Below are 25,493 nucleotides of genomic sequence, written 5' to 3'. Positions count from 1 at the left end.
TGTTTTAAGCCCAGTTAAGAGCCTCACATAGCCTCAATCTCAATTGTTAACTAATTTCTGAGAGTGTAAATTCTTCTTCCCTTTCCCCTTTCCTTTCTTCCAATCCACAGTGTTGGATCTAACACCTTATTTTATAAAAATGTAAGGACTAGGTTCTCAAATAATGAGTTACAGGAACATGACCTTTGATACACAATTGATCAAAATGAAGGCTCAGTAAAGAAAAAAATTAATTTACTCATAGAGAGATTGTATTTTTCTTTCTCTTTCAGATGTCATGATTTACAAATATAAATCAGAAAACAGAACAATACTTACCAGGTCATAATTTTTAAAGCCATTTCATCTATTTAAGAATGATACATGTATGACCTGTGACTCACTTGCCAACCAAAAGAACAAAATATACATACATCCCACTTTCCCATATAGAGAAAAAAAATTGTTAAGAATTGCAAACATAAGACCAAAAATAATTTAATTTTTAACTCTCTTGCAACATATACTCAAACAGTAATAAAAGGCATACTCAGATCTAGTTGTTTTACTATGGAAATTATAAATAACATACCTTAAGTCTTAGTGGGTTCAAGTCCTGGAGACAATCACTGCACCTTTGAAAATAAAATTAATCTGTTAAAACTATTGTAATTAATTCAGTTTAGGATAAAAATCCCTGTCCTCTGAAAGCTTTTATTTAGCACAGTTTTCAAGCTGCCTTAGTACCTAGCAGCATGCTCCTGTCTGATTTCCTGATACCTTCAACATATGAGTGCAATTTGCTCAGTCCCTCAGTTCCTTTTTTGAGTTTTCCAAGAAGAAGGTTCAGTGTACTATCCAATCTTCCCCAGACCAGCTTCCTTTCCTGCATTTCCAATTATTTTTTTTAAGAAGCCTAGCAAGAAATATTTCTAAAGCAACTATTTTATGAAGTATCAACTATATTTTGTAGTCCCTCTGCAGTACTGTTTATTGCAGCAGCAGTTAACCAATAAACTGTTCAATAAATACTAATCTCATAGATGACAGAAAGAAAATACCAAGCACCAACTTCTTACTTAGCTTTCTTGGAATGAAGGAGAATGTAGTGACTGGACTTTTGGTTTACCAGTGTCAGCACATTGGACAAAGCATTAGAGGCAGAGCACTGGGGACAGATTATTTTGCTCAGGAACACCTTGATAAGCCTTTTCTCATCCTAACTTTTGTTTTGCATGTTATGTGAATGGCTTCACACTCTCTTGTACTCTCTTTTGGAAGAATCATTGGAACATGTCCTTTGCTGCTCTACTTGTGCAGTGATTTCAGCAAAAAATTAAATAAATTATAGTATTTAAGTATCTTACACTTTGAGCTCAAGATTTCAAAATCCCATTGGCAAACAGACAATGCCAGCATATTTTTTTCTGAGAGAAGAATACTTCCATGGTACTGTGTCCTTGCCATCCTTTGTTCTACCCTAGACATATATTTGTAAGTATATACTTATATTACTGTAAATCTATACAGACTTGTATATGTATTATATAGCTTTGGCACTTTTTTTAAATACTGCCTGAAAATATTTGTGTATTCCCCATCCCTTTGAGAACATCTTAATTTGTAAAATACTGGACTTGCCACATCCAATTTTCTGTAAGTGTGAATTTAGCTGCCCCCCTTGAAATATGATTAAGCTATAGTCCAAGTACACTACTGTTACTCTACTTGTCTTATTACAATATAGATAGCAAAACCATCCTAATTGCCTTAATTTCACTGGTTTATAGTTTTATAGCAAAATACACAGTTTTATGGTGATGATTCAAGATACTTCCTTTATGTTCATATCATTAAATGGTCTCTGTAAAAGCCATCACAGTGGTGTAAGAATCAGAGTAACCTTGTCTCTACAGCAGTTGTTTCATTGGCTAGCACAAGGAAAAGTGTATTTACTCACCTTAAACAACCTGACGTGTCTTATTAGAAAGAAGGTTTGATTTTTTGGTGTACCAAAATTATAATTTTCTCATTAAATATATGTTTGTACATATAGATCATCATGCCAGTAACTTATTTAATTTTAAAGACATTGAAACTTCTGACAAACATTTTCAATTGCATTATCTTGGATACAAAAAAGTAAATTTAGGTAAGTATTGTTGCAGAAAAGTAATATTAAAAAAAACAAACAAAATAAAGCAAGAAAAAACCCCACCCAAGGCTAAAATTTGTGTATTTCAATTAATTGTCTTGAAAATAAATCTGAAACAAATGCACTAATTTCAAGTAACTTGAATGATCCAGATTAACACTGAGAGTTTTTGCAACAGTATGAAAAAATACCCTCCAACTATGAAGAAAATAAAGCATTTGAAGAATGCTTTTCTTCAAAAGCATTTTGAAGAATTTTTTAGCTGTAATTCATACTTAATAGAATACCTATGTCTCTAACTCCACATAAACAGAGAACTTAGTGTTATCAAGCCTCTTCTTGTAAAGCTTTCTTTCTGCTGTACATATTACAGGTATCTGATTTTAAGTCCGTATTCCCAATTTTTTGCAGATGTTCTTTTTGAAAATTCCACAACTCTTTTTTCATTATATTATCTACAAAATGTTCTTCCGTCATTCAGGTTGAAATGGTGGTTTCATCTTCAGCTGATATAACAGCTAATGTTAAAAAAGTTGCCAACTTGGTTTGTGCTTAGCTGAAGTCAATAGAGAAAAAAAGATTACCAGCGCTCTCACAAGTCTTGATCCTCCAATTACTGTATTTTTGACAATGATGTATTTCTTGGATTGTTGACACAACAACATTGAAGCCAAGACTATCAGCTCTCTTAATCACTAATGAGAAAGTAGCTGACATCCTTCAGTGATGACTACACTACATTTCACTAAGGAACATCACTTGTTAACATTAACATATATACTGAAACATTTTATTGATTTAAAAAAAACCCAAAACTTTCCTGTGCTTAGAACAATCTCACAAGAGACCAACATACTTCACGCACCTAGTCAATTTATTTCATCTCAAAAACTAATTAATTCACTTTCTGGCACACTTTGTTCAAATGCAAAAATAGAAGTTGTGATTTGTAAAACAAAAAGAAGGCTAGGTGGTGCGATTAGTTTACTCCAAAGAGCAATGGGCTATGGACTGGATTTTCTTTTATTTTATTTTATTTCTGCTAGTTGTGACCATATATTTCTTTGAAACAGGATGATATCAGTGATGGAGTCGAGACAGTTTTGTGCCAATGGCAGAACAAGATGCAGTATGATAAATCATGAAAGTATCCAGGGTATGACTGTTCAGTTGGTGAAGCATTTACAGCCTATGCTAGGTAGAAATTTCTGCCAAGGGTTGTGATGATATAGTTCTAGCGTCCCCACTCTAGAACTTCTTCTTTCAAAGAAGCCCTCATTCTCTGCTGGAAGAGCAGCCTTTTGCCACAAAGTTGCCACTTTGCTGATCCTCTGAAAATCTGGCAAAAGAGGTCAAGTTAGGGGGTCTGTGTGCATAAACAGCAGAGTGAAGGGGAAAATCAAACTGTAGCTGCTCGGAATTGGTAATTTGTGTCCAAGAAATTATCTGGCATGGGGGACAAGGAAGTCCAACTGCAGAAAAGGTTGAACTGGCTGGACAGAATTGGAACAACAGTACTCCCTGAAAGGGAGCAAAGTTTCCCTTGGGAATGAGGGACATCACAGAGTTGCCTTGCAACAATCACTCATGGACTTGAGCACTCAAAGGCCAGACACCACCTTTGGGCAGCAGAGCTGGGATAGAGAATGGATACAATATTGGGCTGATGTTCATGGTGTTGGTACCACTGAATGTGTACATTCCTGCTGTGCCTCTGCATGCTCCAAGTGGAACAGATTATGGTGATAAGACTGTCCAATGCACTTCACATTAAATCTCCTCTATTTAAGCACAAGCTTATGTTTAACTCATCTCAAGGCATGCTACAAAATTTCCCCAACAAGAGACCTGTGAATTAGTGGTTGAAAACATACAGATTATACCTGCACAATTAACTGGACCATAAACATGATATTTCCACACAAAGGATGGGTTTATCTTACCCACAGTTATAATATGAAACTGATTTTAGTTTGATGATGAAGCTCTTGGAAGTTTCAGGCATGCTACCGATCTCTAGTGGGGTGTTCTGTGAATATTTATCAAATATGTTTATTTTTGACTAAATTGTCTCTTATAAAATGAAAATATATTGTGTACTCGGGCAAGTATTTTTTATGCATCCTATGGTATGTACCAGAATGACAATACGAATTTCTTTTAACATTAGACTTTGCTGTCTCCACTGAAAACAATGGAGAAATACCAGCCTGCAATAGTCAGTTGAGTGATCTATAGAAATAAATTTCCTTAGCTAAAAACAATTAGAAATGTAATACTGAAGGCACAGATCTCACAATAACTAAGAGGTAATTACTAAGCTTGTTCTGTATCTGATAGACAAAGATTTTGAAAGGAAATTAAATCACTGATTTATTTTCCAAGAGTTAGATGCCAAATAAGATCATATAATTACAGATTAATTTTTATCCTCATTTTATATCTAAAATCATGTCTAGCATGAAGATTGCAAAAGCAAGGAAAAACAGAAATTTGTGTATTTATTTCAAGGAAAAACAGTGGAGATTCACTTTCCACACACAAAGGCTGGTACAGTCTTGCAACTATGGGAAGATTAAAATTATTCAGCCCCAATGAATTTTCCACAGGAAAATTTCGCACTAAGTTAAGCATGCATCACCAGGCCCCTCTGACAGGAATTAACATCACAGCCACAGAAGGAATGCACTGATGGCAAAATGTGCTTTAGGTAGGTACATAACCAGCAGATTCCCATGCTGGTCACGTCACATCCCTTTTCATAGCGTCCTGTCTTAAAGGGCATTAGCTCCTCAACATTCTTTACCCATACAAAGCCTCCACCATTTCTTCATTCTTTGTGGCATAGTCACATTCTTCACTGACAGCTGCTTCTCATATTTTAAAAGACCTTTCAAGTAACACTCTGTCATATGAACATGTACATTTCCTGACACAAGGCTGAGAACAATGTAACTAACATGTCGCTACTAAATGGAACAAAAAAATGCTATGTTCATCTACATCCACTACACCTAAAAAATTCCATCTTTCACCAAGAAAATTGAGTCTGCTAAGACCTTGATGGATTTCTGCTGAGTTAATCACAGCATTAATACTGAAAGCCAGGACTTACCTTAGTTAAATCAAGGTTATGGAAAATGAGAGTAATGGACCTCATGGAACTGAAAAAGCACCCATAATAGTAGCAGAAAATGAAGCTAAGTCAAGTCTATGAGAGTACAGTAGAACTTTTGAAATTCATGGCTTTATCAGAAAGTGGTATGCTGCTGTGAACAATTGAAGTTCTGTGGAAATTTTTTGAGAGGACAGTGACATAAATTTTGCTTAATTTGTCTTAAATTTTGCCTGGGTCATAGCCACAAAACAATACCAGAGGACCAAATTCCTAGGAACAGACCCATTTTTGTTCCAATAACTAAGAGCAGACCAATTTGTTTTGTGCTTTCTATATTGTGTATAGGGTTATTATGACTTTAATAAAATCAGCTACCTCCCCTGCTCAGCAGTGCAGGTGTAGCAGTGCATTTCAGCAGCTAGACAGCAAATACATTCAGGAAGGATAAAGGCCTTTTGTGCATGCAGGTGTCCTTTACAGACAATAAGCTTTAGCTCTTCATGGAAAGACTGAAGGATCTTACAGCAAAATGTGAGGGTGTCATGGTTTTAAAGCAGTAACTAAAAAATTACTAGAAAACTTACTTATTTCTTGCTGTGAGATATGGATTAGAACAAGAGCAAACAGGCTTATAACTTAAAAGGAATAAAGAAAGTTTATTAACAAAAACTATAAGAATAAGAAAACCAGAATAAAACTTCCACAAATTTTTTTCCCCTGCTACCCAACCATTCTCTTGTTCACATGACGACATAGAGACGAAAACTTTGGTGTTTAAAACAGTCTCAATTCTTGCTAGTCTTCTCATCAGTCTTTGTAGAGAAACAGGTCTTTTTCTGCTAATCTATGGAGTTTCTCACAAGAAAACTAATTTTCTTCATAGCTTTTTATTTTTCTGATGCCAGCTGCCCGAAAATCTGTCATCTGCTCACTCTTCCCATTTCACATCACTCTGAAGTGTGTTATGGGTCATGAGTCTAGGGATGTCATTTTTAAGGATGAGTTATTCAAAGGTAAAAGTTCTCTTCGTTTGTCTCTGTGAGCCTCCCTGGAAACAGAAGTTTTCTCTTTGCCTCTACAAAGCTGCAAGTCTTCAACTATTACTTCTTTCTCTCTGTTCCAGCACCTCACTGTATCACAAGTACTTTACTTTTTGCTCAAAATCCACAATTTTAACTACTCTATTCCTCCCTATATACTTTGTCATGAATTAAAGGAGGTTTTTCAGAACACTATTGTCCATCTCCATAGTTTTAACAGAAAAGTATTTCAGCTTATTAAAGCATCTCTTTATTCTCTTCCTCTTCTGAAGTTTAATTCCTTTCTTCACAGTCTCTGATAGTTTATAAAGTCTCTTTATATGTTGATTACTCTCTTTTTCTTTCTCTGGAAAGAAGGATTACTCTGCAAGTCTCATCTGGGTAATGAAAGAGTTAAAATCTTGCCCAGGCTTTTGTAGATGGTTCTGTGATCTCTGCCAGAGCAGGAGCTGGAGTTGTCTGCGATGGAAGATTCTTCATGGCTGCTCTGGAGAGTGTGGTCACTGTCTCAGCCTGCCGCAGGTCAAGAGCTTTTTTTCCTTTCTTTACTCGGCAGTCTCTGGTGAATTCAGTCACAGCAAAAACTGCAGCCGAGCCAAGGACCGGCCTGGCCTGGCCAGAGCCCGGGGCAAGCCCCGCAGGCCCCATCTCCCGGCCGGGAGCCGCTGGGCCCAGCCCAGCCCAGCCCGGGCCGCAGGGGCTGGGGAGGGAACGGGAGGCCAGAGCTCTGTTACCTTTCACAGCCAGGAAACAAAGAGACAAAGAAATTCCCAGGCTTAGGTCTTAAGGTGGTGTTCACAAGTTGATCTCACTTTTCAATAGTCAAAACTGTTGTCAATTCTTAGAAATGGACAGCTGTTGGCTGGGAGAAAAACTCTCACCAGCCTCCAGCAGTTTTAACTTCTTTAGGTGTTTCTCTTTGTTTTCTTAAATACCAATCTATCACAGAGGGGTAAGCACTATGCTTGTGTGAAGGAGCTGCACTAGGTAGAAGATGCTCACAGTGCTACCGACAAGGTCTCATTGCTACAGTCGGACTTGCACAATGCTCTTTAGTGGAAAGTGTTTCTTATGGCATCTGGTCTTTTCTTATATTTTCAAAAAAATAATAAAATAAAATAAAATAAAATAAAATAAAATAAAATAAAATAAAATAAAATAAAATAAAATAAAATAAAATAAAATAAAATAAAATAAAATANTAAAATAAAATAAAATAAAATAAAATAAAATAAAATAAAATAAAATAAAATAAAATAAAATAAAATAAAATAAAATAAAATAAAATAAAATAAAATCCAAACCAATTTCTAAAACCTTTTCCTCATGTAGTATTGTGGACAACAAAAGGCCATAATAAATGCATCCTATTTAAAAGCTATAAAACTTTTTCATAATACTCTTCAGGTAACTTTTTTTGAGAATGCTTTTACTAGAATAATTTAATTGTAATTAAAAACATATCATTGAATCAGGAATTGCAGGGCAACAGATAAACTTCCATAAGCTGTAGTATCCCACATAACCTAAAATGGAGAAAGTAAAAATAGGAAACTCAAAAATAAGTGTTCCAAAAATGCAGTTAAATAAAGGTTACTTGAAGTGGCAAATTTTTATGATTCCTTACTGACCTTTAATTTACACTTTATTCTAACTCCTCATACTAGACCAGTTTAAATTATTCAAAAAGAATCCACAGTACTTTTTTAATCTCCTTTAACATCATCCCAGAATTCAAGTAATCTGTTTAGATTGCGTTCTGGGCACTGTGATGGGAAGAAAAATCTGCTATTTATGTTGCAAACTAATAGACTGCTATGGCTATATGAATGCTCTCAAAGAGATACTGAGGTATCATTTGAGAGATATTCCTTTTACTTACTAATTTACATAATTTAAGAGATCAGTAAAGCCTCGAAGAGCAGCTGTTTCTAGGATATCTTGTCATTCTGTCTCTACAAGCTCTGTCAGAAATACATCCTGCTCAGTTGAACCAGGGCTTGACATGCACCAATAATTACTTTAATATTGTAAGAACTACTAAAATTTAGAATCACTAAATACTTACTTTGTTGTCAGTATGGATCTTCTCACACAATGTTAAAAACCACAACAAATAAATTGAGGGATTAAGGTGCATCTGGCTTGCGCGTAAAGCAGGTTAAAGAAAATGCCTTCTAGCAGAGGGTTATGAGAATAACTGTTTCAGCAGTGTGTATGAGCAGGGAAAATATTTCAATTGTCCCTCCCAAAGTATGCATATAACAATTATACTAACCATAATTCTGTCACTCACAGGTTTTCTGGTAAAAAAAAAAACAGAAAAAAATCTTTAGTCTCTAAAGAGAGTTTAGAAAGAGCTATGTTTCAAATTATTTCCACAGCAAAGGATTGAACTACTGGTTTAAAGGATTATCAACATCCTACCTGTGTGTTCCTTGAGACTGGTTTTGAGCAGATATTATTAGGAATGCCATTAGCAAGGACTAACAGGGAATAATGATGGCATTCAACAATAATTTCTGAGGTTCCAAAGTCCTCTTTTTACTCTAATTTAGGAAAAAACCTAAAGCTATATAAATGTTCTTGCTTTCTTTTTCAACACAGATCTCAGAACTGAAGTCTGTATTATGTGTGAGCTGAAATTTTGCATTGCTGTAATTGCTTATATGTATAAATCAACAAACTGATGGCTGGCTAACAGCCTCAATATAATAAGTTTAAAGCATTCTAACTGTAAATAGTTTTGCTGACTCAGGTCAGTCTCTCCACCTCTTATCTCTCCAAATCAACATAAGAGGAACATGAGTATGGGTTATTCACACCTCAGCAATTTTAATTCTGTTCCTTTTTGGGTGAACTCAGTACAGTTGGATTCATCCTAATATAGCTGCTGAGAAAACATGAATAACATTCTAATAGCATTTTGCTTCAGAAGATATAAATAAGAATACCTTGACTTCAGGCAGTTTAGATTGGCTGCAAATGCAGCCAGCATGGACTATCCTAGAGTGCAGAAGAGTGCAAAAGAGAAATAAATAATGTATTTACTGTCCTCATATCTTTTCAATTTCATACACAATTATACAAATATACCGATTTTCCTTTTAAAAAATATTTCAAATATATCAATTGAGAAGGGACCATCAAGGATCGAGTCCAGCTCCTGGCCCTGCACAGCACACCCTCAGGAGTGTCACCCTGTACCTGAGAGTGTTGTCCAAACACTTCTTGAGCTCTGTCAGGCCTGGTGCTGTGACCACTTCCCTGGGGAGCCTGTTCCAGCACTCAGCCATCCTCTGGGGTGAACTGACATCGAACCTAAACCTCCTCTGATACAACTTCAGGCCGTCCCCTCAGGTCCTGTCACTGTCACCACAGAGATCAGTGCCTGCCCCTTCTCTTTCCCTCACAAGGAAGCTGTAACTGCAGTGAGGTCTCCCCTCAGTCTCCTCCAGGCTGAACAGACCAAGTGACCTCAGCCACTCCTCATATGGCTTCACCTCAAGGCCCTTCACCATCTTAGTTTCTCTCCTTTGGACACTCTCTCACGACTTTATATCTTTTTTATATTGCAGTGACCAAAGCTGCATACAATATAAGATTTTTTTTTTCCTGGGAGGAGAAAGACAATATGAAATTATGTTGGTAAGAAAGGCTGCAGCAGGCAAACTGAGCTGAAATCAGGCACCAAATTAATACTTTATTTTTTACTTACTGTCCTTAATTCATGCCTATTGTTACAGAATCTTTTCAGAAAACAAGCTATTTTATATTCGTTTTAATGGGCACAGAATGAAGAACAGAAAATTCTGTTTCTTCTCACATAATTTTGACTAAACATATTTTTCCCTCCTCCATCATCATATTAACAACAAAGGTTGCCTTACCAAGCCCTGAGAGCCTCATTCAGGATAAAGCATTAGGCACTAGTACCCATGGGGAGAGGAAATCCCACTTAATTCCCAGATATTCTCTTGAGGGTGACTAGGGGCAGAGGCATTTAAAAAAAATAATGAAGTAGGCAGAGAAGATGTTGTTGTAAATAGACATTGTCCAGTTTATAAAAAGGGGCAGGTTAGATAATCCCCTAGCTCACTGGTTTTTAGAGGAGAACCTCGTAAGGTGCAGCCATGCCATTAATTTGAGCAATTTTAATTTAGATATGTGTACCCTCACTACCCAACTCCGAATGAAGTAAAATATGTGCATATCTCAGAATGAGTATTATAATGCTTATGATGTTATAACATAGGATGTTATCTATATGAAAAGTGCTATTTGGAAGCAATTTGACCATTTTGAATAGTAAACTGTCTGTACTTTCAGGCTAACTTTCAGAACTTAATATCCCCTGTATTACTAGAAAAAGCTCCTAGAAAAAAAAATAACAATAAAAAAAGCACTTCTCTAAAAAAACCCAAATCCACCCTATGCCTGTAACATATTGACAATGTGCTTCACTAATCAAACTAAAGTTGTCTGGCTTCTCACAGCACAGACCTTGAGAAGAATGACAGTTTAAAATAACCAGGACAACTTAAAAACACAACATCATGTTAAAACTTGCCCACACAGATACACACTGACTTTATAAGATTTGAAATTAAAAAATGAACATGTGAAAACACTCAATCCTTCTGAACAGACTTTTATTTGGACTTGTAAAATTAATTGCTTGCTTATAAAAAAATGAGTTTTCAGCAAATCAACAGAACAGTGAGATTGATTGCAAATGGCATCAAAACTACAGCTACAGTTGGAAGCAGCCCAGCAAAGTATCTTTTCTATTTTAAGAGAGCAAATAATGGACAAAAACACAAGAACCTAAAAAAAGGAGAGAAGCAAAAATGGTGAATAAAAGACAATCAGTCTTAAAAGTGAAGCAACCATATTGTAAACAGCTCAAGATTTCAATTTTAAGCAAATGAGCTCTCAGAGAAGAATGGGGTGATAATGTGCTATAAAGCAACAATTAATAAGTGATAAAGTACTGGTATGGTCTGCCTGGGGAGGTGATGGAGTCACTATCTCTGTATGTGTTTAGAAAAAGACTGGCTGTGGCACTCAGTGCCATGGTTTAGTTGAGGTGTTAGGACATGGGTTGGACTTGATGATCTTGAAGGTCTCTCCTAGCCTAGTGATTCTGTGATTCTGTGATTCTGTAATCAAATTTCATTGCTATCAGCACCTGAACAGCCATTGTAAATTAGTTTGAAGCATTCATAAAAGGAGTTGTAAAAGACCATATCAGAGAATGAGGGTTTCTATTATTAACTGGCATTATTAGAAAACAATAAGTAATTTAAAGATAGCCTCCTAATTAAAATTGGTGAACAAGATTATAATTGGCGCAATTAAGTTCATTAACTTCTTAGAGGAAAATACATATATATATATCTATATATATCTATATATATTTTTATATATCTATATATATCTACAGATATCTATATCTATCTATATATCTATATCATCTATATCTATATCTATATCTATATCTATATCTATATCTATATCTATATCTATATCTATATCTATATCTATATATATTAAACAGATTCTCCAACCACACTACATTCTTCCATCTTGCATGTGGTAGCCCTGCAACTATAAAGCCAAAGAAAAGTTTCTAACTCCATATTTATGCTCATATCCAAGAGCATGTGGCTGTTCCACTATGGCTGGTGTCTAAGGCTGTGTAAGAGGAATCAGTAAGAAAGTGAGCAGGACTGTCTTGGTGTGAATAGCATTCACCCCACCATGGGCCATTCCAGGGAAGGACACAGAGAGGGACCCCACTCCCAGGTGGTGTTCACTGGGCTGCAAGGGAGAGCAGGTGAAGGTGGGACTGCAGTGCCTGTCCTGCAGCAGGAGGGTGGAGGACTGAGTGTGTGCAGGGCTCCAGCAGCCAGGGAGGAGTTTTGTGATGCTCAGAGCCCTTAAGGCAAGGTGGTGTGTCTGCAGCTATGGAGGTGTGTGGATTGGAATTGTATTTGCTACAGAAGAGTGCCTGGAAAATTGCAGGTGTTTACTAAGCTCTTGTGTTTAGTATTGTGGGATATATGCCTTTGTTGTTGTTATTGGTACCAAATATATAATTCACTGACTTCAACTTAATACTGTGCTGTTAACACAAACAATTTTGTGTAACAATAATTTGATTTAAGCCCCTTCAGCAGAACAATTTTTTCTATAATGTGCTATAATGTGTTTCTTTTATTAGAATGACTTAACTTGAAAAAAAAAGCCCACACTATGAATATACATATTGTCTTCAATACATACATACAACACCTTCAATTCAATGTGAACATATAGTTTGCTCCCCAACCAGACACAACTGCTACGTGATTTTAGAGACAGACACTATGTCCTTTGGAAACTGAGTGTAATGGTAATGTTTCACATGATTGAAGATCAAGTACATATTTCATCAGCAGCTGAATGGTGTGCAGCTGTTACACTGACAAAAGCCTTTAAAAGAATAATACAGCTAAATAAGCCTTTTGTCATTCTGTTTAGATCCTGTGTACATTTATAGGTGGTATCTGTATAATTACTAAAATTTGACTTTCTCATAATACATAAAATGAAGCATGTAGATGAATAATTAAAATGGCTAATAGAAAATTAATTTCTTTCATGTCTTTAAATGAAATATTCCATGTAGTTATGGAAAAAAAAATTGTTCCTTTTCTACAGTCATTTTTTTAATGGTATATGGCATACACTTAAAACCAAACCAGCAATTCTGTTTATCAAGAAAAAATCTTAGAGTTGTTGTATACTATGTTTACTATTCTTTTAGGTGGATTGACACTGGCTACCAGTTGCCTGTGATATTACTAATTTGTGAGAAGCACTTAAGTAGAAATGAGGAATAACTACATTCTGATAATCAGGACCAACAACAGGAAGTGGAGAGAAAATTATTTGGGAGCCCTGACTATGAGAAAAGACCTTAACAAAAAGGTGGCATCAGCAAAGATAGAAGCAACCCAGTTACAAGTGAGTCTTTTAAAGGATGCAGGAAGAAGGTTTATATCATATATGCATCAGAAGGCAGTTCTCTGGAAAACAGATGAAGGCAAGTGGATTTTAGAAACTCAATTAAATGGAAAACAGAAAAGTAGAAGATATGTTGGAGAACAATGCTAAGTAGAATAATGCTGTAGGAATAATACAGATGAACATAAGAAAGAAAATAGAAGTGTGCAACATGTCAATTTCCATTCCTCAGATGTTACAAAAGAAATTGACATTGTTCAATAGAGCAAATCGACTATGCTTTTAGGTTTTTAGATGTTTTTAAGTATAAAAATCCATTGGCCAACCATCTTCTCTTAGATAAAATTGAACTTGTTTCTTAAAACAAATAGAAAGCTAACAGAATGCTCTTAGATAAAAGAGTAAATAGCATTGAGTTATTTAATTTCTTATTAACTCATATTGTTAAATTTTTATTTTAAATGAACATGCTAGGACATGTCTAAAGTTTACAAACATACAGAGTCTGCCTCCTTTGTTAGACACCTTGAAAAGCCACTTATAGTTTGTAATGTATTGTGATTACATAGGATTTATCAACACAGATATATTATATTAAGAATCAAAACATGGTTAAATCAATGTCATCTGTGGTACAGAAGGCTTTTGTGATTAGGGATTAGTTTATTTTAATATAATTAGCTCATATAAACTATAGCAGCATAAGTACTTTCTACTAGTACTAGTACTAGTAATAAGTCCACACTAGACTAGCAAATGAGTCTACACTAGGTGGTTCCAGGCTTAACTGACTGATGTACACCCCAAGAACTCTAAGGTACTATTTATTATACAGGGAGAAAACTGAGTGATCATATTCCAAATTATATTTTGTGTATTTGCCATTATGGATCATGCTGAAGAAAATGAAATTAAGGATGTAGTATTTAATTCCTACTTAAAGGAAAAAAAAATCATAATAGAGGGATGCTGTTTGTTATATATTTCCTTCAAATGTTTGACACAAATACTGTAGTGAGATAACTTTACAGGCCATCATTATTTATTTTAGTAGTGGTCTACCAAGCACATAAAAAGAATTCAAGGTAATCATGTGTCTTAAAATTATTTTTGTGCTCTGGAATATTTCAAGGACACTAATTCTGATGAATTAAGAAGTAGGACACTAACAACTCCTCTTTTAAATATCAGCTGCTACATCTGGATATTTGGATGTGATTCTTAAGGAAATCAAGAAAAAATGTATAAATATTTATTAAAGAAAAGAGAGTGGGCAGGAAACAGAACTTGTTTTTTTTTCCTATTTACCCTACTTAAACTAATTCCCCTGGTAATTGCTGTTGTTTTTTCACTCCTAGAGTCCTCAGCTTTTTCCTTCAAATCCTGTAATTTTTCTTATATCTCTTTCTTATAACACCACGTGTTCGTTAGTATTTATGCAACACTGGCTTCTGTCTAATTCATGGAAGACTTAAATATACCACAAGGTGAAATAAAACAGAAGCAAAGAAAATTTCATGCTAAAAAGGCTCCTAAGACACTAGGCAAGAACAGAATTATTATTTAAATGAAATGTGATGATTCAAAGAAAACATTTTCTTTCTCTTTTAATTTTCTATTTTAATTCTGCTCCTGAATTCACAACCAAATTCTATGTTTGAAATACCTTGGCTGAATCTTCTCAAAGCTGATCTGCTTTAACTGGATCTGTAGAAACCAATAAACAAAGAGGCTGAAACTGAGGCACTGCAATCCTTTTCTTCAACTCTAAGGAGTTTGTATTGTAAGGATAAAGTAAAGTCTTATTTTTGAATAAGCAGTTAAGTGTTTCATTCCAATTGACTTTAGTTGCTGTAATGTACATTCATAAATGTCCTTAAGCAGGAGTGATTCACTGAACTGAAGCCCAGAAGAAGCTGTGTTGACATTGCTAATGAGTGTAAAAGCAAAAAAACCTTGTTGTTAGGTAATTTATGACAAACTATTTATAGATCATTAAAGATGGCAAAATAAGCCAGGATTTCTTGAATCTCTAGTTCCCATTTCATATGCAATTACTTTCATCCTCCAAAATAATTGGGGAGAATTTTTATGTTACGGAAAATTAATATGAACATTTTGTTTACACTGTTTTTCTTTTGCAAGGAAGCATGTTATGAAATACCACCATATTCAGCTCCTCAAGGAAAGTTCAGGGATGAAGAAGAAACGTCTTTTATTCAGACTGGATTGTTAGCAGATGGGCCTATTCTCCAAGAATGAACAGTCCATTGACTTCCTCTGAAACCCCTAAGTGTGATAGATAAGCAGTGGTCGCCTGTCTATATATAAGACATGAAGTTAATATAATGCACAGTGAAGAACGTGTGAGCATAAGCTTCAGTTCCCACTTCAACACCAACCTTATCTGCAGTCTTGCAGAGGTAAGTTAGTATCTTCTCTGAGTTAGTACAAGTAATGGCATGACATGACTGCTATGAGGAGAAATACCATAAAGATAGGGGAAAACTCAGATACTATGGCAAAAAATGTCTGACAACTATCTTAGATGAGAAAACAGTCCAGAAATACTGAATGGAAGAAATAAAACCAGAAATAAGACAAAAATCTATGATTACAAAAAAGTCCAAGGTGGTCTAGTATCAAACACACTTCAAGGGCACTACCTAGGTAATTACCTCAGTATCATCCTTTTCATCTACATGTATTTCAAAAACACACTCTTGCGCACCACTCTTACACTACTGTTCTTTCTCAACACTTTTTTCCAGAAGGACACAAATCCCAATATTGTGACAAGGTATAAAATTTGGAATAGGAACAGTAGATGACTGTGAAGGAACCAAGGAAAAGGAAGTGAAGGGCCTTCAGCCTGTGGTCAGCAGCACAGTTGGAGAATAAGTGTCTGGTCTGTGCTTTCTCCATCAGGAACACTACAGCTATATTTTGCCTGTTTGCTCATGCAAGAATTAAAAGCTGTAAAGAAGAAATTCTTTCAAGCAGATTTGCTACCAAATCTGCCACCCACAAAAGCCACTCACTCACCCTCCCCTGCTACAGCTGGGCAGAGGAGAGAAAAATTTAGCAATGGGTTCATGAGTAGAGATGAGGCCTGGGAGAAAACACTCCAAGGGCAAAACAGGCTCAACTTAGCGATGCAAAGAGAGTATATTACTAAGAAAATCAGAGAAGAATAATGAGAAGTAAAAATAAGCCCTTAAACCCACTTTTTTTTTTTTTTTTTCTGCAGCCCTTCCCTTCCTCCCACCAACAGCACAGGGAGACAGGGGGTGGGTGTTTGGTCAGTTTGTCACACATGATGTTTTCTTCTGCTTGGCTCAGGGAGAGGAGCTTCCAGCAGCTCCTCACAGAAGCCACCTCTGTGCCCTCCCCCTTCTACCAAAAACAAGACCATGCAAACCCAACACAATATGTTAGTCTTATTCTAGAAAGAGCACCCTTGTGTTTTTTGAAAAGATTATAATCTTTTCCACTCTCTAGGTAGGGGAATAGTATTTAATACTATTAAGTGTTTATCCCACCCAGTATTTTTCCAGTGTGTCTCTATTCAAAATACAATAACTCTATTTTCCTCTAGAAACAAAATCTCCATGGCCTGACAAAATTAAGAAGGCCCACAGAAATTATGCAGATCAGCACAGAAAAAGAGGCTGGTTGACTACTAGTATGTCACACACATGGTAATGAAATAGTATTTGACTTTAAAAATCCTCTTATATGATTCTTTAACAAAGAAAAGAAAATGAAAGATCCAATGAATTACTTGGATCCTGAATCCCTTCTTGGACTATGTTGCTCATATTTGAAGTCCTGTTAAACTGCAAAGCAGTATTTATAGCTAAATGCAGGGCTTGAGAAGAACATCAAAACACCTCAGGTAAGTGCTTTCCGTTGGATTAAATTGCCAGGAGGATTCAGTTCTGCATATTTTCTCATTTGTTTTAAATCCTCTAATATTACGGGAAAGTAGTTGACTAGCCTCATTCCACAGATGAGAAGTTTTATTAACTTGGATTAAAGTTATGATATCTGTACACGGCAAATGGAACGGTGATTGCAATAATTCTCACTCGGATAGAAGCAGTGGATTGTGGTTATAAATCTTGGCTTTGATTATATCTGCATAATAAAGTGCTAGGGAGCCTACAGACTTCAGAACATTTGAAATGGGGATACTTTCATGAGGCAGGAAAAAGTAATAAAAAAGCCCAAGCTCATAAACTAGTGGCATTTTCAAGCTAATGACATATACATGCCTGTGTGGCACTTATAACCCAGGTATACTAGATGATCTTAAAGGTCCATTCCAACCCAAGCCATTTGGTGATTCAGTGATACTATGATACTAAAGTTTTTAGAAACCTAGAGATTAAGAGAAACACTTTATACATATTTTTTTTTTATAAACAAACCAATTAAAACAAAAACACCCTAAGTACCTGACTTCTCTTTCTTTCAAAAGATGCAAATAATCGGTTATTATTAAAAATAAATACCTTCTCTCTTCACCCTCAGTCTGAGGCTTTCCCTTTTTTCTGTCACAAAAACAGCCTTAACAGATATGGTCCACAGAGCTTCCATTACCACTGGAAGAAGAGGATGGAAAACTTGTCTTACAGAACTGTGTTGTCCCTGGTGATCAGTACCATAAACAGAATAAATCAGTGAATTTCCTATACTTCCCATCCCTCACAGCAGAGGATTTAAGTTGTTATGTTTGCTGAAAGGGAATGTAACACGTCATTACATCTGCTTGGTGAGGAAGAAGGATCTTTGCATACATTTTGACCTAACTCTGTGCCTTACATAAAAAGAAAGTAAGTAAAACTGTTTTTAGTCAGGGGCTCTAATTCTTCTTGGCAAGCAGTAAAGTGCAGGATTATTTTCCAGATTACTTTCATAGTTGTGTGAGGAATGTAGAAGCAGTCCCTGGAGAACTGAATTATTATACAACTGCAATTACAGGTGATATGCCTGTCTTCATGCTCTGCACATCTGTGTTAATTGCCATCAGATCTGAAGCTGAAGGGATAATCTAGAGTTACCTTCCCAGTATTGCACACAATATTATTATGTGTGGAATTATGGAATGACAACTATTTTAAGTTACTATTTCTCAGTGATATAAAGGCATCATAACTTTGAAGTTCAGGGAAGCCAGCTCTATCTCCATTAACATCAACATGGTTGATAGATGCTTCACTGAAAGATAAAAGGAATTGATGACTATTCACTGGAAGCAAGCATAAAAAAAGAGATGCAACAAACTATAAATTAATCAAAGTACTTCTTTGTTGGGGCTACGAAAACTCTGACTCAAGGCCATGAGAAAAATTCTCCCAGTCATGGAGAGCAAAACATTACCCACAGTGGCCCCTGTTTAGTTTCATGTAAATGTTGCTAGAAAAGACTTTACTTCCCTTGTCGTCATTGGTTCATGTTTGCTGCATTACCATAAGTATTCCTAACTGTCTTTCTCTATTGGACTCTCACACTCAGACTCTGCCCCTAATTTAGTTTATATAAGTCACTATAAAACCCTGACCCTCGCCTTTTTTGGTGCTCTCTATACTGCTGTCTGGATTCTATGCAGGTTTTTTGTTTTGCTCAGTATAAAAAGCTTTTTATTTTCAGGATGTCAAACTGTGCCCATCCTTCTGTTATTCACTACATCATCCCTGGCTGGCCTGGTCTCAAGGTCATGGATCCTCTGCCACAGCACCCTTCCATTTCACGGATTTTCAGTTCAAGAGTAAAGGAGGTATTTCCTAGTTCAATAAAGATTTAATGAAGGACTTTTCTAGAACATTGTTTTGTTTTGTTTTGTTTTGTTTTGTTTTGAAGACAATATTTTTTTTATAAAATACAGTGAATAGATAAGCAAACATTTTGGTCACTTTTCAGAACATGGTGGGCCAGGTATCTACAAACAGACATTTCAGTCTACAATACAAAATGTTGGCTTCTTGGGAAGCATTCTTCTTATAGAATCATAAAATTGTTTGGGTTGGAGGAGACACTTGAAGATCATCTAGCCGAGCACTCTCACCATGGGAGGAATTTGTTTCACTAGATCATGTTCCATCCAACCTGACCTTGCTAATTGCAATGACGTGGCATTCACAATGTCTCTAATTTTCTTTTTATGTTCAACCTAAATTTGCCCTTTTTCAGTTCAAAAGTGTTGCCCCTTGTCATGTCATTAAAGTCCTTGGTAAAAAATTTTTCTTCTTTTTGGTTGTTTGATTGATTGGGGTTTTGTTTGGTTTTGGTTTTGTTGCTTTTTTTTTTTTGTTTGTTTGGTTTAATTTTGTTTTTCATATGTGTCTTTTACATATTGAAAAACTGCAATAAGGTGTCCCTGAAGCCTTCTCTTCTCCAGTCTGAATAAACTCAGTCTTCTCAGATTTTCTTCATATGAGAAATGTTTCAGAACTCTGATCATTATTGCATTGCTCTTCTGGACCCAGTCTAACCCATTTGTGTCTTTCTTGCACAGGGGCCCCAGAATGGATTAATGTGGGATCTCTCCAAAGCAGGGTAGAGGCAAACAATCAAACTCCTTGTCTGGCTGGCAACACTTCTTTTTAGGCAGCCCAGGATATGGTTTGCTGTAAGCATATATTGCTGGCTCTGTTGCAGCTTCAGGAGGCCCAACTATTTTCATTATGCCAATAACACATTTAAAATCCTGGATTTTGCCACTTATTTCATGGGCATTCTTTAGCAGTAATTCATGTCAATGGTAATTACTACATGCCAGCTTCAGTTAGACATATGATAGACAGATAGAGATATGATTCAGTTAGACGTATGAGCTACTTGCCTAAGGATGTAGGAAAGATTTCTTCATATTTATTTTCAGAAAACTAATGAACAACAGAGTAATAAAGCACTAATCAGAATCATGGTAAAATGTTACTAAGAATGGGGTAATGTCACTGCATAAGAAAAGGCTATAACCCTTTGTAGATTATTACAAAGTCAGAGAATAGTTTGGATTAGAAGGGACCTTGCAGATCATCTTGCCCTAGCACAGGCAGAGACACATTCCACTAGGTCAAGTTGCTCAGAGCCCTTAACCCTCTCTATCCTCTAAAGAGTTAAAAGGAATTAGCAAACCTGTGGAGAAAGATGCATGATTTGTTTCTTCTAAAGTAGGAAACTAGTCATAATAGAGACACTTCTCCTTCACCATATCAAATATTTTCTGATTAATAATTTGGATTAATATCCATCTATGAATCAACACTTTATTTTGTTATCAAAGTAGTAGTCAGCAATCTTCTTGTAGTAACTAATAGTAATATAATATCATACAATTTTAATAACTTTAGAAATATACACAGAAATAGAGGGCTGCCAGTGGGAAACAAATTTTCTTCCCATTAGTTACACTTTCAAAACTAAGTAGGGAATATTTGAAACAGTTGATGAAAGAAAGACTATCAAATACTGGAATCATGGAGGTCAAACTGTTAAAGGATGAAATAATTCAAAAAGCATCAAAGATCTGCATGCCTATGTTTAGTTTAATAGTATTCATCTGTATTTTCTTCTTCTTCAAATTTCAGGAAATTTCAAGGGATAAATCATCATAAAACCTATTACAAGGAGGATGCATCTAGAAGTGCCTGAATGTGCCTTCAGCATCAGCAGTGAACTGCAGAAAAATGTCACGTCTATTGAAGAAAAAAAAGCAGCAAGATATATGTGATGTTATCTACACCATAAGGCCGTAAGTTCAATTGATTCAAACTGGATTCAAAGGAATGAAAATAAACTGTTTATTCACAGGAACACTTCTTTGTTTAAAATTTTTCTTCCTTATTTGCATTAAGTTTTCAATGTTTTCCTTCCTGAAAGAAAAATTCCATTTAGGTTCCGAATAGATGCTTAATTCCAAATTCAGGTATAAATCACAAAGCTCCCTCTGACAGAAATTTAAATAGAATACAGTACACATAAATAAATAAGGACTTGCAAGCCTGAGCTGATTAACTATACATTAAAAAACTTCAAACAAACAAAATTGAACAAATGAAACTTGAAGTACCAAAGTTTTCAAGTGAAGCCAATTTAAAATGCTGTATGAAATCTTTTACTCTATGCTACACAGTATGGAAGAAAAAAAAAGTTCTCTGTTAAAGTAACTGAAAAAACTGTTTCCTAGAACAGGACATTCAAAGGGCTCCCTATATAGAATCAAAAAAAAGAAATAGCAACTTACAGTATATATATTACAAGAATGAACCTAAATCAGGAAATGTAAACAAGAACAGACTTAACAAAAATGGAATTTGTACTAATGTTTTTTCCAGGAGAAGGCAGTTTCCAAATTACATTACAGTGCTTTGACTATACTGACTTCCTTGAAAAATTCTTTTAGAACATAAATCTCATTCAACATTTTGAAAAACTGTATAGTAATACATATGTTCCTATTTATCAGGCCTGCGAAGAGTATGTAGCACTTCTGCATACAAAATACTGAAGACTTTTAAATTTTTTCAGAACAAAAAGTGAAGAAAGCGAGGAAGTAGAAATCAAGTATGAAACTTTCTAGGATGGCCTGGGAGGATGCCAGGGCTTTTGTTGACTTTCCTTGATCTAGTTCATCTGTCTTGTCCATCACCCTGATGAACACTAATCACAGAAGCACACTGATTTCCAACTGCAAAGTTCCACAGTGAATTTCTCAACAATCTGAGAAAGTGCTTTGCAGCAGACCAGTTTCTGAAAGAAGCTGCTTAAGCAAGAATTCCATGATTTGCTCCAAATTCTATAGCTGCAAAGTCCCAGAGAGGACTATTGCAAAGTTTCAATTTAGACTGGAGAAGCACAATATGGGATGTTCTCCCTCTTTCATTGCATTTAGTAACAGCCTGAAGAATGGAACATACATTGGCTTTGGAAAGCAGTAAGTTGAAGATGGTAATATTCAAAGGTTATGCACCCATAGAGATTTCATTCCCATTAACTGAGTGTGTCATTGAGTGAGAAAATCCATTATCCACTTCTCCATTAAGGAGCATACAAGGTCTTGCAAGTTGTACATACTAATGAAAAAAAATAAAAATCTCTGCAGCCTTGGAAATTAGGGTGTGCAGAAAGTGATAAAAAGCAAATGGTTGATTACCATGTGAATAGTGATCAAGGTCCGAGGAGATTACAATGCCATTTATAATTTTTAATTAGGCACTTGGTCACGTTCAGAATTTGGGAAAATATATTGACTTTGCAAGACACTAGAGAATTACTGATAACATTAGCAGGATCTACAGAAACTCTAATAGTCCAACCACTTTAAAATTATTATTGGCACATGTCCTTCTTTCTAAATTCACTCAGAACTTGTGATCTACTACAAAATTTTACTCATGCTGCTTTACACTGGGAATCAGTACAGATTATGAGATTTGAGAAATAGTCTCAGGAAAAGGACACTATTATGGCTACAGATACACATTTCTAAGAAAGCTTCATTTAAAATCTTCTTGTAGAAGCCCGAGTCCATTCTGATGTAGATCACCATTAATCCTTAAATTTATAGTTATTTAACCTTGCAATGTACTGGAACTGAAATTATTTACAGTTAAAGCTGTGGATCTCTTTTTGTCTCTCATTTAAAACTGAAATTAAATCTCCAGACAGTGATAATGAAATGTTGCAGGAACTTGGAATCAATTTTGTGAAAGGTACACAGAAAGATGACTCTCTAGAAATAAGGTTTTATAGAGGCCTAGAAGAAGCTGAGCACATAAAAAAATACAGTTAAAGGAGCCATCTGAGCCATCTTCTCCAGTACAATGAATTAGCAATGAATGAAATAGGGAGCTAGAAAAAAGTGATTGCAGAAAGCAAAGGATAGTCCCTGCTGTCAGTCAATCAAATGAAGCATGAGCTAAAATCTTGTTGTAAAGCAGACAAATAGGAATATATATTAGGAAGGAGGATATACAAGTGAAAGAGAAATACAGATGAACTGAAGAAATCAGGGAGAGAAGATGATGGATAAGCAAGTCTTTGGAGAGCAAGGCTGAGTGTGTGCAAGATACAAGCATGTGGATGTTGGTGATGTGTTAGATTAGAAGGGATGCTAAGAACAGACAAACATCTTAAGTAGCAGAAAAGAAAAAAAATCTTGGGTATTATTTCCTTCCCTAGAGAGTGAAAACCAATTGCAGAAGGTAACTGAAAATTTCTAACTTGCTGATATCTAATGTAATACTTTTTTTCCATACACCACTATAATTATGCCAAGCAAAAGATGAACAGGGTCATAATAAGGGAGCTTGGAATCTTGAGTAATCTGTCTTAAACTGCACCCTGCAGAGTGAGACAGCTACACTTAGAGATGTATTTAAATCTGCACAATGACTGGAGATAATTGTCCAGCTAGCTACACAGACCATACATAAACAGAAAAACAGGTATTAAATTGCAGTCTGTGAACCCTTTTCAAAACATGACAACAAGACAAATATTAGCCCATAAAGATTCACCCTGCAATGTTATCTGCCGAAATAGACTAGGGCCATCACCAAAATACTATTGTTCTGAAAACTGGAAAAAAACACCCAAAAGCTAGTGTATATCACCTTTGTGGGTCTTTCAACTTATGGAGAGAATTTATAGTGTATAACTTTCGTCAGCTATATTAAAATAAGTACCAATGAACTACAAGGACAGTCTCAAAAATGAATAATGTCACCTACCTGCCTCAAACACTTGAAGCAGATTAAATAAAGTAGAGCACTGTATCCATATATATCATTATCTGAGAATGTGAGTAGATAATCTATTACCAGGCAAAACCTTCATATAACTGTCTTGAGGCTGCTGTCCCTGCCACTACCTTCACATCTTATAATACCATGAGTGCAAAATAAATATTGACATTGCTTGTACCATTTCTTTTCCATGCTTTCATTACCTCTCTGTATCAAGACTGAATACCTAGATAATTCTTTCTACTTGTGCTATAACTTTCTTATGTAAATTTCTTTTCAATGTACCTGAACTGCAATTTGGTTATAGCAAATAATGTGCCTTCTCCACTCAAATGACCATATCTCTTTTCATCTGTGATACGGCACTCACCTCACCCCTCATTTTTAATCTGCGTAACTTCCAAGCCATATATCCATGACAAACAGAAGTGCAACACACACAGTAGTCCTATGATGTAAATATACATACAAGCAAATGCACACACACCCTGACACACATAATATATATATAGAATAGACTTGCGATACATACATAAATATATCTATATCTAAATCTATTTTGGTCCTGTTTAAAATGGCATAAAATAGCTCCACCATACGTTACAGGAGAGATATGAAGTAAGAATGATTTGAGATAATATATTTTACACTTTTTTTTTATTTCATAAATTCTGATATTACACCCTCCTCCACTGGAAAAAGCTTTTCACAGTGATTCAGGTTTTAGCACTGGAATCTGGACTTTTGTTTTCAATTCTGCCCCTGCCACTCACACCTGACCTTTGGTACTATTTGTCACTTTTTTTGTGGTTCAGTTCACTGATCAGCAAAATGATATAACGATACCTGTGTTGCAGCAAATTGATAGTCTCACATAATGAAACAGCCATAGATGAAAAGCAAAATCTAGGAATACCCTGGTTAGCCAGTTGCAAGAGCAAGTGCAATGACAGGATTAAGGCTGGCTAATCATATAAGTATTAACTCTGTTAAAGCCAAAGCAAGAAAATTATGAGATAGAAGACTAAAGAAACACACTTTTGATAGGACATGCATCACATACTATATACTTAATTTCTCCTAAAAGAGAACAGAAGACAAAGCAGATTTTCCAGCAGCTTTGTTATGGCTAATGAACATAAAGAAAGTAACACCAAGATTGAAGATATTTTAATTAATATTGAATTTAAAATTTAAATGCACATTTATAAGTGCATTTTATCAGATAAAATGCAATTAGAAGATACTTTCAGTCATAAATATCCACATATAAATTACACATTACTAAAAGGAAAATAATTTCAAAGTTGAAATCCTGTTTTGGCATTTCAGTCTTTCAGGTCTTTTTTCTCTATTTTTTTTTCTTATTTTTTTATCTTTCTGGAGAGATCTTCCAAGATGTTTTTATCTCAAGATTACCCCTTGGAAGCAAAAAT

The 25,493-nt window shown here is 35.4% G+C and overlaps 1 protein-coding gene across 3 annotated transcripts in view; it reads right to left on the bottom strand.

The window, feature by feature from the left end:
• The window catches only part of LINGO2 (leucine rich repeat and Ig domain containing 2), a 485,670-nt gene that overhangs the window by 166,460 nt on the left and 293,717 nt on the right, over positions 1-25,493 (bottom strand). For all 3 annotated transcript variants that reach the window (XM_015653281.1, XM_033520445.1, XM_033520444.1), the window contains one exon: positions 572-614. The gene's annotated coding sequence lies outside the window, so the exon portion shown is untranslated. The remainder of the gene's footprint in view (positions 1-571; positions 615-25,493) is intronic.

This window comes from Parus major, chromosome Z (genome assembly GCF_001522545.3).
Source record: "Parus major isolate Abel chromosome Z, Parus_major1.1, whole genome shotgun sequence".
In the NCBI taxonomy this organism is placed as follows: Eukaryota; Metazoa; Chordata; class Aves; order Passeriformes; family Paridae; genus Parus; species Parus major.
The sequence above is the reverse complement of the archived record's forward strand: the minus strand, read 5'-3'. Positions and strand labels throughout refer to the sequence as shown.